We start from the raw sequence: 17,302 nt of genomic DNA, 5'->3' as shown, positions 1-17,302 counted from the left end.
CCGAAAAAGCTGGGCAGGAGAAGTGTGGAGGGAATGATCCCCTCTGTGCTTCTCCTGCCCTGCTTTGGATAGGTGGTCACCTCCGAGTTTGGAGGCGGCCGCCTATCTAGATAGGATTGCGCCTTAAGCGGCTTACATACACAAACAATAATTTAAAACCATGAACCTTTTTTTTGGTCAAGGCCCTGATTAAGCCTACTCCACCAACAACAACATTCACCAAATATTTGAGCATTTGCAGGGGGTCATATTGAGAATATGCAACATTTGTTAACCTAGATCTGTGAGGGAATATAGAAGCTTTTACTCAGAAGTCACCTTCCCTCTCCTTCATCTTTCCCCCTTGTCTTGTGTATGTGATTTGTTTGTTTGCTTTGTAAGTGTGTATGTGTGGACAAACTATAAACTGTAGAGTCAAGGCAGGGTTACTGTTGAGAATGGAGAAGGGTTAATTTTAGGGAGGTATTGGTGGGTTGGGGAAACTGGTGGTCTTTCTCTATTTTTTTGAACAAATGAAACTTTGTTTGTTGTTGTGTATTTGTTCAGTCGCTTCCGACTCTTCGTGACTTCATGGACCAGCCAACGCCAGAGCTTCCCAGCTCCCCCAAGGTCAAATCCGTCACCTCCAGAATATCATCCATCCATCTTGCCCTTGGTCAGCCCCTCTTCCTTTTGCCTTCCACTTTCCCTAGCATCAGCATCTTCTCCGGGGTGTCCTGTCTTCTCATGATGTGGCCAACGTACTTCAGTTTTGCCTTTAAGATCATTCCCTCAAGTCTGGCTTTATTTCCTGGAGTATGGACTGGTTTGATCTTCTTGCAGTCCAAGGCACTCTCAGAATTTTCCTCCAACTCCACAGTTCAAAAGCATCTATCTTACTTCACTCAGCCTTCCTTCTGGTCCAGCTCTAAATACATTTTTAAAACTCTACCAAGGAGAATGCTATGGAGAGTTTTTGCTAGTGAATTCACTTCAGCGGTACTTTAGATGATCTAGATCACCTATGGATGTGAATGCATTCAGAAGGGGGCATTTTGTACTGAATTCCAAATTTGCTGTTGGAAAATCCAACTCGCCCACGAACAAATCCCAAATTACAAATCAGAAATGGAAATTAACAAAAACATTGGAGAACCATTTGGAAAGGGGATGTGCTATGAACCTTTCACAGTCTTCAAAACGCTTGAAAATGCAACGCAGTTTGAGTTAATAATTTTTAAAAACTGTTTCGAGGCATCATCTCCTGCCAAAGTTAAGCAGTTTTACATTTCATTTTACATTTACAGCTGTTCCATTTAGATGAATGGAGATAAACAAAATGCTTCATTTGGGCGGATTGTGTCTTCAGCATTTTGTTGAAAACGTGTATTCTGTGTGTTGGCTGCTATCCTAGCTTTAGCCTTTAGAGGGAGATGTTGGTACTGTTTCCTTACCTTTGGCAGAATCAGACAACCACAGGGACCCCTGCACCTGTAGACCAAATTCAGTATGCATAGTGATGTTTCCGGGCCTTCCTGTTGACTCGTGCAGACCAAACACTGATTAAGCATTTTCTCTGCATAAGTACACAGTCTGTTTGGAGCTAATACCATAAAGGGGAAAAAGAAAACATGGTAAAAGTGGATGAGGAAGAGAAAGGTTACATGCCAAGGTCACATCCACCTCACCTGCCCCAATCCACAAATCCATCCGAATCTGCCTGCTTTGTTTGGGATTCACCTGAATCCAAAGCACACCCCTCCTTCTTAACCAAGGGCCTTTTCAATCCCTGAAATTGCAACATGAGACCAACAGAGTCATGGCTGGACCAGTCCAATGATGGCACACAGGAAATGCTTCCACTATGGGGGATTCTACTAACCAGTAGTGAAACATCTGACCCAACATCTGACCCAAGGAAGAGAACTTCTGGCCTGCAATACGTCCAACCACTGCAGTTCCCTCACTGTAGGGAATGTAGTGTAAGAGAGTACAGGCATTTGAAGCAGCCCAGTTGTCCTAGAACTGAAAGGTGTAGGGTGGGGTAGGCCATCTGGCACCCTCTAGATCTTTAGGACTTCAACTCCCATCAGCTACAGCCAGCATGACCAATGATCAGGGATTATGGGAATTATACTTCCAGGGACCTTAACAGGCATTTAACATCAGATCCAAGCTTCCGTCATTGGATTGCTCATTACCATGTTTATCAAAAGATAGACTTCTATGGAAGAATTGCAAACATCTGCTTGTTCCTTAGGGCTGTGTGCGTGTGTGTGTGTGTGTGTGAGTGTGTGAAGAGTGCAGATAAGCTTACAACCGAGAGCCTTTCATGTGATTCCCCATCCCAGTGGGCAGTGCTACCCTAATGTGCAAGACAATCAGGAAAGAATTGGCTTGCCGGTTCTGCCCTTCACCTTTTAAAACAGGCATTGGCTTTTCCTTGTCAACATTTGTAGCACTCTCTTCCCAACGTGGAAACTTACCTTTCTGCGTCCACAGCCTGGGGGGTTCATTTGCATCTTGCCTTTGGTCCCGCCCCATTGATGAACTTCCACAGTTTAAATGCACCTAAAGAGTTCAGAGTAGTCTGAGGCTGTAATAGGCATTCACAGCAACACTCCCGCAGGGCCGGTTGCTCCATAAACTCTGCTAGACCATGGATCTGCTGGCACCAGCTCTCTGGTTCCTGGGGCTTTTCTTAGCAGGTACTAGTAAGCTCCTAGAAGTCCAAGGTGCAAATGTTAACATGACTTCTCATGGTATCTTTTGGTCCTCTGCCATGCTATGTAGACATCACGATGTAGGCATGGTTAAAAAGCGTCTAAAGCAGGAGTGAGCAGGAAGTGGATCTCCAGATGTTTTGGACTTCAACGTCCAGCATTCCTGACTATTGGCCATGCTATCAGGGTCTTATGGGAGTTGGAGTTCCCAAGTTCTGGAGATCTACCCTTTGCCCCCTTCCCCCAATCTACAGGATGGGGTTGCAAATTCTCCCCTTTGGTCTGTGGCTGGATAGCCAGGGGCTGCACAGTCATCTCAATGCTACACGTGGAGCTATTGAGTGAGATTTGACACTAAGTTAGTTACTCTTAGTTCCCATTGAAATCATTGGGAGCTGAGTCATGACTAACTTGTCCCATTGATTTCAATGGGAGCTAAGTTCCGCTAACTTAGCATGGACCTCATGTGTGTTTTTTTTTTTTTTTAAGCTATATCTATGTGGCCAGTTGCATGGCCAACCTGTGAACTGTGGATTTACAGAGTCCAAGTTCACAGGTTCATCCAGGGGCTATCACCATACTTCGTATTTGTAGCTCAGGGTCATATGGCATGAGGGAAACAGCCTCTTAACATCTGTGTGCTCTGTTTTTTGTCCTAACGGCAGGCAATTCAGAAGCAACGCTGACCCAGCCTGGTTCCATGTCCGTATCCTTAGGAAATGCTGCTCAACTCCCCTGCACTCTTTCTACTGATAGCATCACAACCTATACCATACTCTGGTTTCAGCACAGGCATCCAAGCCCTCCAAAATACATCTTTTATTACAAAGATGAATCCAGCCAAGGTAGGAAACCTGGGGTCTCGAATCGCTTCTCTGCTTCCAAAGACACCGGCAGCAGCACCTGCTATCTGACCATCTCTGGGATCCAGGCAGAAGATGACGGCGTCTATTTCTGCGTGACATCGAAAGGAGGAGAGTAACACGATGCTGCCAGTTATGCGAGTACTGAGACCCAAACCCCATCTCGGCCCCTTAGGGAGCACATGTACGCAGCTGCTAAAGCAGGGCAGGCTGGTGGATGGTCCAGCTGAAGATGTACAAGGAGAGGCTCAATGTGTGTCGTCTAGGTTTCACTTCAGCAATCCCATCATAGGTATCTTGGCTAAGTTGAATCAACATTTCTGTTATGTATGCTAAAGGGGGGCATGCGTGCTATGGCTTAGTCATTGTGTTGAACCTTGGCAGCTCCTGTAGAGTTGGGAATAGCAATGGCGGGTGGAGCTTCTGCTAGGTTTTTCAGTTCTGTGTGTGATAAATAAAGGACAGTTGTGTTTGAGGCCTGCTGAGACTTATAGTCATCCCCTCTACTTGTACAACCATTTCCCTGCTGGTTCTCCTCCAGGACCCAGTGTCTATCATCTGCAGTTCCTGAAGCCCTCAAAAGTTATGTCTTTAGCTGCCCCTTTCAGTCTCAAATTGTAGCCTGTTGTTCTTCTCAAATATTTGCGTAGCCTATCATGTCAAAAAACAGGGATGCAAATGGCGTAGTGGATGCCATTTGCGGCCGTAAAGCTGCATTTAGGCTAATCTACCAGCTTTATGGCTGCCCACTATGCCATTTGCATCCAGAGACTTACAGCGATATGGCACAGCAATGGCTGCTGGCTGTATCGACATTCGCCAGCGATGCGGAGCTGGCATCCGGCTCCGCAGGATCCATGCAGAGCAGAGCCGGCCTGGACGGATTCTGGGGGGAGAGACGGATTGCGTCCACCCGCGGGCAGATTCCCCCATGGAATGACAGGTAGGGAATCCACCCATCCCTAAGAGCATCTCAGGTCCAAATTTGGCCTCCTGGGGTCTCAATTCAGCCCTCCAGGGTCCCAAGATGGCCATACCCAGTCCCCCTGGCCCTATCTATTTCCCTCAACCACCCATCATTTGGTGGTTTCCTGGGTTTTGTGCAGTTTTCATTCTAAAATGCTGAAATGCCTCTCTTACAGCTTAGCAAAGGGGAAAGGTCCACGTGGATGAAAGAAGATTGGGCAGGCCAGGAAGCAACTCTTTCCATTTTCCCTTCCCTCCCAGCCTCTAGTCTCTTTCTCTCCCCCCGCCACCGCCTCACCTCTTGACGAGCTAGGCTCTCATGGAAGCCATTATGTGATTAGCCATATCCTCCATGGGAGCGATTTTGTGGTGGTGCCTACAGCAGATTCTCAAATTCCCAAATGTGCCCATTGGTTGAAACCAGTTTGGGTCCCATGATATGATGAATTTCCCCTGTCTGTCGCAACGTGTGTTGTGGTACATCACTGGCCAGTAGGTGTCACTACTGTTATTTCCATTTTTTACTTCAGAAAAAAACTGAGATGGGGCTATTGTGAATTATTTTATTTATTCCATTGTAGGGTTGTACAAGTTGTGTAAACTCTGTTCCATCTGTGTTTCAGGGATTGTCAGGCACCTTTCATTCCGTTGCCCACCTATCGACCAAATTGGATTTTTTTTGTTTCCAAATTTGCGCAAACTTGCACGTGCGAAAGCATGCAAATTCTCCCCAAATGCGCATTTTCAGCATTTTAGCTTATGGGGGAAATGTGCAATTTTGGCTGGTTTTTAACATTTTTGCGTATTTTTCTATGAAGAAATTTGTGCAAAATTTGGGAAAGTGAGAAAAACAGTCCACATGTCTGAGCAATCTACCCAATGGGGAGAAAGCCGGTTCACTGCAGAATCCATGGGTCATTTTCATGAAAATCCAAACTAATTTGGTTCCGTTGTGGATTTCTCTGACATCCCTAATCCACTGTAACATCGTTCTACAGCAGGCGAAGGAGAAAAGTGAACGAAGGAACGAAGCATCAAGGAAGGAAGGAAAGGAAAGTGCCTTGGCTGTACACATCTCCACTGCATTGTTAAAATCATTTATGTGTTTTATTTATTCTTCTATTAATGAAATACAAGATTTCTAATACACCCTATATCAAGAGATCTCAAGGCAGGATGCAAACAATACAAAATTCAGCATAAAACACAAACCACAAAACAACAATAAACCACCATCCATTGTAATCATCAATAGTATAAAATCAACATTAATAAAACAAGCCAGTAAATAAAAATGAGGTCAGTGAATAAGACCCTAAAGCTGGGTAAATAACTAGGTCTAACGTTGGTGCTGAAATGAGACTTGGTGTTGGCACCTCCGGTCAGGGAATTCCATAAAAGGTGAAGTTGGGTCCTCTGGGTAGTAAACAGGCACCTCTCTTTCTTGGTGTAGGGGGAAAGCAAGGTGGACCACTGGTAATTTCGTCCCAGGGAAAGAAGCAGTGCAAAGAATGCAGAGGGGAATTCCCTGACTGCTGGACAAAATGCAAGAATAGATGGTTGGATTTGACACTGTAGCTGCGAAATTAAGGTTGTTGTCATCCAAGGAGGAAATTGCTGAACAACTAGCTTCATAACCCACCTGTACTCTTGTACCATCACGACGTTGACAAATGTTTGATCTGCTCATCTCTTCCTGTGATGCAGTCATGTAAGACACAGAAATTTTGTGCAAAATGATGTGCCCAGGAGCCTGAAAAGCTCCCTCTGTGCACTTCTAGGAAGCCAGAGGAAGTGCGGATTTGCATAAGGAAAACTTTTCTCATGTCTCAGATGGCTTAAAATGAAAAGAACGGGAAGATCTCTCAGTCGGCTGAGCTGCTGTATGTTCTCCACCATGGCCTTGAAACATCTTCTCCTTGTCTTCTTGGCTTATTGTACAGGTGAGAAATTGGGATGGGTCCAGTTGGAATGGCTCCCTGTTGAAGTGGCTGGCGGCACTGTTCTTTTGAATGACAGTTCCATTCCTCCAACCCCCCTGTCTTTGCTGCCAAAAATGCTACCTCCATTTCCCCGAGAAAGGGCTATGTATGGAAGGACAGGTTTCCTGTGCCTGTAATAAACAATGCAGAAAGAGAAAGCTTCTCTCCCCCCGCCAGGCCTGGTAGAAATTGTCCTCAGTAGATGTTGGTAGCTCCATTTTTGGTGGGGCTGTAAATCCATTCTGGGTTTCTGTGAGAACCAGCCAGAACTCTAAAGGAGCTACCCAAAACAGATTCAGTAACTTGGATAGCTCCTTTAGAGTTCTGGCTGGCTCTGACTGAAACCCAGAATGGATTTACAGCCCCACTGACATTGGGGCCACCAGCCTCCTCCCCATTTTTGCTTTGATTCTGCTGTTAAGGGCACAAGAGCCCTATCCTTTCTGGCCACTGCCAACCTTTGGGATGTGTGATGTGACTGTTTTGTTTCCAATCCCATTCATTCCAGACTTTGGTTCTCAGGCTGCCCTGACTCAAAGCGGACTGGTTTCAGTGGCCCTGGGACAGACAGCAGCCCTTGCCTGCACTATGCAAGGTGTGGAGTTTATCAGCAGCATCCATCCATCCTGGTACCATCAAAAAGCAGGGAAGGCTCCTCGGCTACTAATCTACAAGTCCAGCGAAAAAGCCTCGGGGGTCCCTGAGCGTTTCTCTGGAGACACATATGGCAACACTGCCAGGCTAAGAGTTTCCACAGTGCAGGCGGATGATGAAGGAGATTATTACTGTGCAGTGTGGCATGAAAACAAGTTACACTGTGATGCAGTCAGATGTGGAACTGAAACAAAACATCTCTGGGCATGAGGGAAAGGCAGAGAAGCAAGAGGAGAGTGAGAGGAAGGGAGAAAAGCACCCAGTGTATCGCGTGGTCTCTCAACTGAAAAATGTAGGACATTTAATGCATTGGAAGGGAAATGTGTAGCTATGGGAAGACAATCAATCTTCTAGCTCCTTCCAGCATCTCTGTCAAGTACTGATCTTGCTACTGAAAGGCAGGAATATTATATAATGCCTTGGACACAGGCACCTCCCTTGGACACATTCCCCCCCCCACATCAATGCACTGCAGGATGGGAGAAGTGATTAGAAGTGATCCCACTTCTAACACTGAGAACAGCACTGAGAGAGACATAGACCTCTCCTACAGTGGCTGCCAGAGCATCTCCTCCCAAATAAGAACATAAGAGGAGCCCTGCTGGATCAGACCAAGGCCCATCTAGTTCAGCATTCTGTTCACGCAGTGGTCATCCAGCTACCCATGGGAAAGCCACAAATGGGACATGAGTGTAACAGCCCCCTCCCGCCCATGTTCCCCAGCAACTGGTGTACATAGTCATACCGCCTCTGATACTGGAGATGGTATACTGCCTCTGATCTGGCCTTCTGCATCAGAGTCCAGAACCTCTAAGAATGGGTTCTAGAGCATCACTGAAGAATCAGTCCAGGTCTCATGGTTTCCACCAAACCACAGCATTGCCGTTAAGGAAGGTGTAATGGCCCCAGGCCTGTAACCAAGTCACCTGTAGTTTCAGAGGGGCCTAGAGATCCATAATGCTCTCTTTAGGCTCATTGTAAGTGCAATTGTCTTGCTAGTGGGCCTCTTGGCTGGTAAGATGAGTCAAAGGTCGATAGCGCTGCCTCAGCACATTCCATGCTAACAAGCTACCATTTATTTTATCAGGGCCTAGGAAGCACCTGCGAAGTGAGGCTCTGTTTATGCCGAGTTACAGGTGTCTGTGCTGGGAAAGTTCTGATGGTTTTCCTCCTGAACAAGCACTGTTAGTCTATGCTGGGAAAGTTGCAGATGAACACTAATTAACACTTGCTGCTGTCATGCTGCCTCACTGCTGACATGTATGGTATAAAACCCATTGTACCCCTTGGCTCTGGGTTCAGAGAAGCTGTCTGATCCAACCATTGGGTAGGTCTGTGTGTTGTAAGTACTCCATAAAGGCTCCTTGTAAGCAAACCTGGGTCTGGCTTATCTATCTCGGCACCTCCGAGATAGATAAGCACCTCCAAACCTTAGCAGCCCACGGCCGGGGCGTACAGAAGGGTAAGTGACATTTGTAGGCACCTCTGGGACCTGGGCTCATAGATACAGTCGTGGATGAGGGAGAAAGATGTTGAGCCCAAACTAGCATGTTGAGCCCACAGTTCACCAGGATGTCTGTTCCCTGTTTTACTCAGCCTCCCCAGGACCTCTCTTTCCAGTCTTCATCTTTCCATCATCACAGTTTCCTCAAAACCTTTCATCCTGATCACTCTCCTTTTCTCTCCTCACAGTCTCCTCAGAATCAAATTTTGTGGGTTAAAATACACCTTCCAAAGAGTACTGATTTCTTGAAGGCAAAAGTGACTGATTTCTACTCTCTTCAATGGTCCAGGAGGCATGTAGCATTGTAGGCATAGACCTCTGGGCAGGTTATCAATTTGAAGGAACAAAAAACCCTTTTGGTTTAACAGGTTGTGTTCTGGGCTTTCCATGTTCACTCAAGATCCCAAATGCTGGGAAATTACAGCTGTGAAGGGCCACACACTTAACAGATGTGTTATTTAGGCAATATGCACATGGTATGGTATCCTTCCTATGCTGGGGTTAGTTCCAACTTCACCACTACCTTGGAGCTGGCTGGCTGTCAGTGGAAGAGTGACAGACCTAAGTCTCAGAGTTGTCTGTTCACTGGAGTAGACACATGGAGTCTGCAAATGAAGCTATCATGCAACCGAAGCCCCCATTCCATGTTACAAGAACCCAATTGGCAACCAATACCATCCACATAGAATGATAGAGTTGGAAAAGACCTGCAAAGTGCATACCAGTAGGGTCCCCTTAGGATGCATACCAGTAGGGTCCCCAAGTTTCAGGGGTCTAGGCTTCACAGCCTATGGTGCTATGGCACTGACGGTGGACAGTATGAACTGTATGTGCTCTACCTTAGGTGTGGGGAGGATGGTGAACCAAAGGAAGGAGTGGAGGATGCTGTAGCTGTGTACTCTCCCACTGCATTGATAACATTAAAGTATATTTGGGTTCTCTGAGTTGTAAACTGGCTGCATGGCGGGAAAGCAAAGGGGTACACAGGTATGTTCATCCCTGGGTAAGAGGCCATGCAAACTAGGTAGAGGAAAAGTCCCTTACTGCTGGACTAAATGCAGGAATAAATTGCTGTCCTTAAACAGCTTGGTGGAAAATTAGAACGATCACCTTTTAAGGAGCAGAACCACTGTGCTGCAAACTAAGCTGGATAAGAGGAAAAACAGACACAACAGCAACAAACCCACTTGCCAATCTCATCCCATCACCGTGTTGGTAACATTCCTTACTGCTGGACCAAACTGAGGAATAAATTGCTGCCCTTGAAAAGGTGTGTGCAAAATTAGGGTCACCCCCTTTGAAAGAGGAAATTGCTGACAACTAGCTTCACAACAGGCAACAACCCATCTGTACATCTCATCCCCTCCCTGTGCCGGCAATGGTTTTATCTCTTGACCCCTGCCTGTCATGCAGCTATGAGAGGCACAGAACCTTTGCATATAATACTTGTCCAGGAATTTGAAATTCTGTCTGTGTGCAGAGATCAGAGACAGGAAGTGCATATTTGCATTAAGGAGACCTTACTCAGGCCTGGGGATGGTTTAAAGGAGAGGAACTGAAGGGTCTCTCAGTCAGCTGAGCTGGTCTTAATTCTCAACCATGGCCTTGAACCTTCCCCTCTTCATCCTCTTAGCTTATTGTACAGGTGAGGAGTAGGGACACATTTGACTGGAAGGGCTCTCCATTGAAGTGACTGTTGTTTTGATCGACTGTCCCATTTGGCCAATGTCTCCCTTTGTTGCCAGGAATGGTGTCCCATTTTCCCAGGGAAAGGGACATGTAAGACCTAAGGCTGGGCAAGATTTCTGTGATTTTAGTAGGACAATAGAGATAGCATCAGCTTCTCCCTCAATGTAACTAGTATGCCCCCAACATAGTTTTTCTTCTTCGAAGTTGTTGTTAAAGGGGTGGAATCCCTTCTTGCAACTGGCAAACTTCATCATGAGTGATGTGATTTTGTTTGTTTTTCTATCCCATTCATTCCAGCCTTCGGTTCACAGACTGCCCTGACTCAAAGTGGTCCACTTTCGGTGGCCCTGGGACAGACGGCAATCATCACCTGCACATTGCAAGGCGTGGAGTTTATCAGCAGCACCTATCCATCCTGGTATCATCAGAGATCAGAGAACACCCCTCGGCTACTAATCTACAATTCCAGGGATAGAGCATCTGGGGTCCCCGAAAATTTCTCTGGAGAGACATACGGCAACACTGCAAAACTAACCATTGCCAGTGTCCAGGCAGACAATGAAGGAGATTATTACTGTACCGTAGCACATAATAATGCTTTACACTTCGATGCAGTCAAGGGTGGAACTGAAACAAAAACTCCCTGGCCCTGAGAGAGAGAGAGAGAGAGAGGTGCAGAAGCAGGAGAAAGGCAAATGCTAGGGAGACAAGCACCTGGTGTTATCAGTTAGGTCCTGAACTTAAACATGTAGGGAATTTAATGCATTTGAATGGAAATCCCCTATAGCAACCAACCTGTTAGTAGCTCTTTAAGATATTGCCAACCCTATTAAAAGTCAGGAAAATATAATGCCTTGGATACATCCCCCACTCCCCCCCCCCAACACACAAGGATGGGGGATGGGAGATGCAAAAGTGTATTGCAGCTCCCATTGATCCACTTCCAACACTCACAGCAGCATCCCGAGAGCCATAGAGTCCACCCTCAGATTCCAGAGTGTCTCCAACTAGATGCTCTGGCAGGGCCTCTGAGACTGGGTTCTAGAATGTCCTCCCAGTTGGTTGGCATCAATTGGAGGGGGATGTGTGAGTTCATGTTGTGAGGAGTGTGTGTGTGTGTGTGTGTGTGTGTGTGTGGAGATGGCGTTTGAGTGACATTGGGAGATAGGTGAGTGTGAGCGAGTGTGGGCGGGCATCAGCAGGATGGGTAGGAGATGGGGCGTGGAGTAACAGTTGTACATTGGGTGTTGGTGTTGGAGGTGTCCTGCAGAGAATCCATTGGGGTGGGTGGGCGATGTGGCCTGTGGATTGTGCACCTCTGCCTTAGAATGATGCAATGTCTGGAAGATTCTGGGATTTTAAAATGTTAGATGTCAGAAGACAGCTGTCAAAATCAGCTGTTGCCACTAGAGAAAATACTCCCCCTGTCAATTTGCAATGTATAGGTAAGAATAGGATAATGAATATGAATTCATTCTTACCAATACTCATTCCTACCCATTCATTACTCATGGCCTTTGTTTCCTAATAAATGCAAATTCAGCTTAGGTTTCCTGAAGGATCATCTGCTCCCATATATACCTGGCCAGACCCTAAGATCAGTGGTCCTTCGCTGTGAGCCCCTGCCAAAGGAAGTGAGGTGGGTGGCTACTAAAAACAGGGCCTTTTCTGTTGTGGCATCCGGGTTGTGGAATGAGCTTCCCAGAGAGGCTCACCTGGCACCTACCTTGTACTCTTTCCAGCACCATGTGAAGACCTTCTTGTTTTCCCAGGCATTTTAGTCTTCCATTTTAAATCTTTATTGCTGCTAGGTTTGATTTTGCCTTTTATTTCTAATTTATACTGTGGTTTTAAACTTTTAAAATTTTATAGCATGTATTATGTTGTAGTTTATGGTTTCAAGTGTTGTGAACCGCCTAGAGAGCTTCAGCTATTCAGTGGTATAGAAATGTAATAAACAAACAAACAAACAAACTCATTTCAACTGTTAATTTGAATTCAGCTGGTGATTTTCTAACTAGAGTTGAGTGCAAATGGTCTCTTGAAATTATCCACCTTACTTGTTCTGGGCAGAGAAATTTGGGAGACCATTTCATCAAATTTCTCCAGGGGGAGGAGACATTCCCAACCATTTCTCCCAGTTAGGGGTCCCCATTGGCAGGGCTCGTAGCACAGCTTCTGTCTTTTTTCCTAAGGATTTTGGGTTTTTTTGTGCTGCACCAGCATCAGCTGTCTTGGAAGGCTGGCCCCCAGCTTGCATCCACTGTAATGTAGGCAGGGGGCAGTGTTGTGTCACCTCCAGGGATCAGGTGGAGTTAGTGCTCTACCAAAATCTGTCCTCCAATTCCCTAGAAGATTTCGTCCCGCTCCGTGAAAGACACTTCCATGGATCTGTCTCATTCACGATGCTTTATAATTTATTTTTATGGTATTTTTGAGCTCACCTAATCACAACCAGCCTCCCAGGCTGCCTGCACATCCCGATCTGAAAAAGCCTCATGGGAGGAATTACCTCATGGGGCCTTAAACTGGGCTTTAATTGAAGTGTGGGAAACTGAGGTGGCTACAGGGTGCCAGAGAGATTATCGTACAATGAAAAACAGGACACTGCTGCTCATTCCTCAGCCACCTCCTAAGTCAGGTAAGCCCAAGAAAGCCAAACCCAACCCATGAGAATTTCTTCTCCTTTGAATTTCTTTTCGAAAGCAGAGGTCTAAATCTGGCTCCCTGGGCTTCCCCATAAGGTCGTTCTCCCTTCTCCTGGATCCACTCCTGTTCCCTGACTGCTCTCTGGCAGTCTCTTGGCTTATGTGCAGTTTTTTTCTCTCATTTTTTAAAAAAGGTAGATGTGCCTCTCCTAAGGTTCAGTTACTGACAGAAGGAGCTTTAAGGTAAAATATGTTGACATTTTTAGCACCACCCCCTTTTGCTTTTTGCCCCACCACCACTGGAATGTGGCCCCCGAAAACTTCTCTGAGATAGAATTCAGCTCTCAGACTGAAAGAGCTGCTGCACTCCTGCTTTAATGCCCCAGAAGGGAAATAACCTGCAGGAGCCAATAGGTTTCGAAGATATTTACATACAGGGACACTTGGTATGCTTGGGGAATTTAAAAGAGAACCATACAGTTCCAACCAGAAACCTCTTTGTCCAAAACAAGCTGTGAATTCCTCGGCATGTCCAAGCCCTGGATGCTTTTTCTGTTTCTTGCTTACTGTTTGGGTATGATGGAAGATATATCAATGCCTAATTAAAGTATACATTATCTCCTTTTTTCCTGTCCCCCCCTTTAGTCCCGGCACTCGATGGCTGTTTTTGTACTGATCCTGCATTTCCACTTGATGTTTCCTCTTGGTTTTGGTTCCAGGTTGTCACGCACAGTTCACGATGACTCAGCCATCCTCTGTCTCGGCTTCCATTGGAGAGCCAGTTCAGATCTCCTGTACGAGAAACAGTGGGAGTGAGCAGGTACTACAGCTCCTGGTACCAACAAAAACCAAGCAACTGTTGATATATGCCAATAGCAGAAGAGAGTTGGGGATATCCGACTGATTCTCCGCTTCCGTTGACAGCTTGGCCAACTCTGTCACCTTAACCATCTCCAGTCTTCAAGCAGAAGATGAGGCTGATTACTACTGTTTATCCTATGACAGAAATGAGCAGTACACGGTGATACAAATACACAGAGAAGTGAAACAAAAGCCTCCTTACACCAGATCCATTTCACTTAGCATCGTTTGCAGATGGTTGATGGAAAAGCTGAGGTTGAGTGGTGTCACTCCTTCTTAGGGACTACCTAAAAGTGAAGAGAGCATGACCATTGGGTCTGAACATGTGCCATGCCAAACAATATCATCATCATCATCCAGATTTATGCTGGATCAACTCCATTGTCAGAAGTGGACTTACCCACCCTGTCCTTTCCATGGCATTCCCTCTAGCCCCCTGAAAATGCTACACAGAGAGCTCAGAGACTCTGCAGAATGGGGTGAGTTGTAGTGTTGCGGGATCCCCAAGATCGGGTGTGTGTGGGGGTCTTCCATGAGCAGAGCCCTTGCTCTTGTGGTAGGTCCCTTCCTCTCATGAAAGGCAGATCCTGGGCCCAATCCATTGCTTATTAAATTTATGTGTCACTTTGCAATGCTAAAAGGAGTCCTGGAGCGACTTGCGCTCACAATACAGAAAACCATAATTAATATATAAGAGTGATCAATCAATATAAACTGCAATCAGCAAAATAATGCAAATAAAAATAAAGACCAGAAAAACATAATCTAAAATCAATACAATATGAAAAGCATTCCTGCACAATACACAAAATCTTTCCCTCCCCACAACCACTACAGAATAAAGAATGAAGAACAGAGGGAGGAGTGATTTCAGGAAAGTGGTGGTAGGCAAGATGTTGAATCCTTTCCCTCTGCCTCTGCGATTTTCATCTCAGGGTTTACTTCAAGGTTGGGAGATGTTAGGAGTTGCTGGGGGTCTTTGGACTAGGGATGGGGGAGACATTTGTTCATTTCCCATTTTAATGCCAATTTACCTAATTTTGCACTTTTGGACCACTTTGCGAAGTGAAACTAAGGTATCCCTCAAAATTCGCATGTCTCCGAATTTTGCAGTGGAGTTCGCCAATTTAAAATGAGTTCAAAAATGTGTATGCTGAGGAAAATAATATGAAATGCATCATATTAGAAAACTTGCTTGGAAAAAATGTGTCTGTTCAGCCAAAATGCATACAAAAATACATGTATTTGGACAGGGGTGGGGAATGACAGGGCCAGGGGCCAAAACTCTGGATGGCAACCTGGCAGACATCACCACTGTTGGGCAGGTTGCCTCCTTACCCCGCAGGCCGAGCTTAATAGCAAAATTGAGAGCTGAAGCCTGGGTGGGATTCTGTATGCCTTGGAATCTGTTATCCCTAAAGTTTTGGTTACATGTTGAAATACATATGATTGTCTCATGGCGGCTAGGGAAAGGCACTCTGCACATGTTCAGAAGTACAGACGTTCCTCTTCACAATGGCTTCATATATTCCTAGACTGATGCCTAGGATTGAAAACAGGTTCCAGGGGCTCCTCTTTGGACAATCTTCACTCAGTTTATGTGCAGCTCCCAGCCCTGCCCCTCTTTCACCCACGACAGCTAGGGGGCAAGTGAAGCAGACCTTTCTGGCCCGTTAGCCCCTGAGCCAAAAGGCATGGTGTTTTGCTTGCCTAACAGGATACAACTGCTTTCCCTTGGGCTGTTCTTTTGCCCTCCTGTCCCACACAGGCAGTAGTTAAGAAAGCTTGCCATTTGCATGAAGGGGCTGCTCTCTTGACCTCTGTGGGTTTAAGAGAGACTGAGAGGATGCCCATGGGAGATACATTTGCTTTAGGAAGACAGTCTCACCAGGTTTCCCCACAATGGCCTCAGCCCTCCTGCTCTTCACAATCCTTGTCTCCATTGGTAAGGGCTTTTCAAGAGATGGAAGGGTCCAGGAAACTGGAAGCAAAATTGGAAATTGTTTTTATGTTGATTCCTAACTGTGTGGGAGATGGTTGGTGTCCCTTCACTGTCTGAAATAGTTTAATAAGCTTCCCCCCTGCCTTCTACTCCTTCAGGTCTTAGTGTCCAGCAGCTGCAGTCCCTCAACCCCTCAGAGTCTTTGTCTCCCGGTGGGACCATCGTCCTGGTTTGCAGATTCAGTAGCGGGACCATAACTGATGGAAACTACCCATTTTGGCTCCAGCAAAGACTGGGGAATGTTCCAACCCTGCGGACAATTATTTCCCAAAGAGGCAGTAGACCAAGTGATGTCCCACCCCGTTTCTCTGGATCCAGGTCAGGGAACACAATGTCCTTGACTCTCGCAGGAGCCCTGTCAGAAGATGAAGCTATTTATTATTGTTCGGTGTGGACAGGGAATGACAGGCACAGCAATACATTCAGATGAGGAAGTGAGAAAAAACTCTTCAAAGAAGAACTGCTTGTATTGTCCGATGTTGCCCTGAGTTTACAAATACTCAGAAAGTCATCAAGTGTTCTAACAGCTTCCTTCAAATGTTGAGTGTGAGATTTCAAATTACATAGAATGTTTTATTGTTACAACCATTGTTTACAACAAAACAAAAATAAACAAGGAATACTTCAATATCAGATATTACATGCAGAGTTTTACATCAGAATTAAACATCACAGTTCTTGACTAGTTGACATCACTTGATTTTTAATTTTTTTGGGGCAGCAGGCTTCTGGTATGAAATGTCAGAAGTGGCCCACTGTCAAATACTAAAGACTGTTGCATGTTCTTTCTGGAATGGTCAGATTCTATACAACTGCATGTTGATTAGCACGTCAATCAAATACCACTGCATTTCAAATGCTGCCAAATATTAGGCATCCAATATTGACATAAAATATCATCAATGTCAAATTCAGGCCAAATATTCAGAGAAGATCAGGGCTGGCTCCAGGTTTTGGGGGCTTTGGAAGAAGCAACAGTAAGAACCAGACATGGAACAACCGATTGGTTCAAAACTGGGAAAGGAGTACGACAAGGCTGCATATTGTCGCCCTGCTTATTCAACTTATATGCAGAGTACATCATGAGAAACGCCAGGTTGGAGGAATCACAGGTCGGAATTAAGATTGCTGGGAGAATTATCAACAACCTCCGATATGCAGACGATACCACCCTAATGGCAGAAAGCGAAGAGGATCTCAAGAGCCTCTTGTTGAGGGTGAAAGAGGAGATTGCAAAAGCTGGTTTGAAACTCAACATTAAAAAAACGAAGATCATGGCATCTGGCCCCATCACTTCCTGGCATATAGAAGGGGAAGAAATGGAAGCAGTGACAGATTTTACTTTCTTGGGCTCCAAGATCACCGCAGACGGTGACTGTAGCCATGAAATTAAAAGACGCTTGCTCCTTGGGAGGAAAGCTATGGCCAACC

General features: G+C 45.7%; 1 pseudogene; it reads left to right on the top strand.

Annotated features, from left to right (window-relative positions):
• The first annotated feature begins 2,638 nt into the window (after window positions 1-2,638).
• LOC146336162 (immunoglobulin lambda variable 5-37 pseudogene) lies at window positions 2,639-3,684 on the top strand (annotated as a pseudogene).
• The last annotated feature ends 13,618 nt before the right edge of the window (window positions 3,685-17,302 follow it).

This window comes from Heloderma suspectum, chromosome 13 (genome assembly GCF_057233095.1).
Source record: "Heloderma suspectum isolate Gila_16-S chromosome 13, 16-S_ref, whole genome shotgun sequence".
NCBI lineage: Eukaryota > Metazoa > Chordata > Lepidosauria > Squamata > Helodermatidae > Heloderma > Heloderma suspectum.
Note: the sequence above shows the minus strand (reverse complement) of the source record. Positions and strands in the feature narration are given on the sequence as shown.